The sequence below is a fragment of the Arachis ipaensis genome, chromosome B03, assembly GCF_000816755.2.
Source record: "Arachis ipaensis cultivar K30076 chromosome B03, Araip1.1, whole genome shotgun sequence".
In the NCBI taxonomy this organism is placed as follows: domain Eukaryota; kingdom Viridiplantae; phylum Streptophyta; class Magnoliopsida; order Fabales; family Fabaceae; genus Arachis; species Arachis ipaensis.
Window position 1 is genome coordinate 2,760,694 of NC_029787.2, and position 2,515 is coordinate 2,763,208.

The following is a 2,515-nucleotide window of genomic DNA, read 5'->3' on the forward strand; positions in this document are numbered from 1 at the left end:
TTACTAATATTTTATAAGAGTTTAATTTTGATATATACAAAATTTTATGAGGAGAGAATTTTTTATTTCTCAAACTCACTAACACTCATAATAATAAGGAGAGAATTTTTGAGACAAACACTAAGTATTTTGATTCATGGAGAGATGAATAACAACATACATACGAAGCCTTTATATAGGTAAACCTTCATAATAAAATAATAATTCTTATAACGATTAAGCACTAGTCGTAATAATTCAAGAAACATATAAAAACTTTGACTAGTCAATTTCTTGTTCAAATTTGCTTCAAATTCTTAATCATCAATCTTGAAGCTTTCAATTCATGATTCTTCATTCTTCTAATATGGAGATGATGAGTGCAACTTGTATTCAATTCCAATTCAATTTGATTTTGAACTTCTTCAATGTTCTAATATGTTGTAGTTGTACTACTTTCTTGAATATTCTTGATTTAATTTTCTAACATTGCCTCCCTTAAATCAAGCTTGTAGAGTTTATCATTCTAAGTATCTTCTTCAACTTGTAACATAACTCGGGCTTCAATGGCTTTGTAAATATATATCTGCAACTTGTTTTCTTCAGTTGGACAGTACTCGATCACAACTTCTTTCTCATTTACCAATTCTCTGATTTTATGAACCCGAATATCAATATGCTTCGATCTTCCATGAAATACTGGATTTTTTCAAAGTGCAATAGCTGACTTGTTATCACAAAATATTGTTGTTGGAGTACTTTGTTTCTCGTTCAATTCCTCAAGAATTCTTCTTAACCAAACTGCTTGCGTTGCACAACTTACTGCTGCTATATATTCTGCTTCTGCTGTAAAGAGTGCTACTATTGGTTGTTTTTTTATGACCATGAAATTGCATTAGAACCAAGATGAAATACAAACCCTGAAGTACTTTTTCTTGTTTCTATATTTTCAGCCCAATCACTATCAGTATAGCCAACAAGATTTATTTCATTAGTATTCTCATAATAAATTCCATCATTTAAAGTACCTTTGATATATCGAAGAATTTTTTTTGCCGCTTGCAAATGGTTAGTACAAGGCTCCTCCATAACTCTGCTAAGCAAACCAACTCCAAATACAATATCTGGTCTAGTCGTAGTCAAGTACCCTAGACTTCCAATCAATCTTTTGTAGTATGTGGGATTTACTGCTCTTCCTTAATTTGAACTTTTTTTCGATTGGAGTAAAAACTGGTTTTGAGTGCTCCATTTGAAATTTCTTCAAAATATCATTTGCATATTTCTTTTAAGAAATGAAAATTCCATCATCTTTTTTAAGAACTTCGATGCCAAGGAAATAAAACATCAAACTCATATCTGTCATTTCAAAGTGCTTTATTATAGCCTCCCTGACTTCTGTAATTATCTTCAAATTGTTGCCAGTAAAGATCAAACCATCAACATAAAGACACACAATCAAGATATCTCTAGGTTCATCGAACTTTATATAAAGAGTATGTTCAAATGGGTATCTTTTGAAACCATTATGAGTAAAATAAGAATCAATCTTTTTGTACCACGCTCTTGGTGCTTGCTTTAGCCCGTACAAAACTTTCTTCAATTTGTAAACTTTATCTTCTTCTCCAAGAACTTCATATCCTGTAGGTTGCTCAACGTACACTTCTTCTTCTAAAGTGTCATTTAGAAATGCTGACTTAACATCTATTTAATGTATTTTCCACTTATTTTGAGCCGATAGTAAAATAATCATATGAATAGTGTCTAATCTAGCAACAGGAGCAAATACTTTAAAGTAGTCGATACCTGATTTTTGTTTGTATAATTTTGCAACTAATCTGGCTTTTCACTTTTATTCATGATTTTAGTAGATGTACAAAAAAAAAATTGTTATGATACCAAATGTAAGTATAATACCCACACTTAATTGGCCCTAGGATCACTCACTCATATAAATGACGCTATCATTTTTTTCATTTCTCAAACTCACTAACACTCATAATAATAAGGAGAGAATTTTTGAAACAAACACTAAGTATTTTGATTTATGGAGACATGGATAACAACATACATATGAAGCCTTTATATAGGCAAACCTTCAAAATAAAATAATAATTCTTATAAGAATTAAGCATAGTTGTAATAATTTAAAAAACATGTAGAAACTTTGACTAGTCAATTCCTTGTTTAATTTTACTTCAAATTCTTAATTATCAATCTTGAAGCTTCCAATATATAATTCTTCATTCTTCTAATATGGAGATGATGAGTGCAACTTGTATTTAATTCCAATTCAATTTGATTTTAAACATTTTCAATGTTCTAATATGTTATAGTTGTACTACTTTCTTGAATATTTTTGATTTAATTTTCTAACCGTTAGAGATAAGAGAGAAAAATTTGATTAAGTTTGATTCAATATTTTAGTTGGTGATTTTTTTTTATAAATTTTATTTTGAGAGTCTTTCTCAACTAAATTTTATTTTACGGTCAAATCTTTTATTATATAAATAATTAGTTGCTAGATTATCTAGATTAT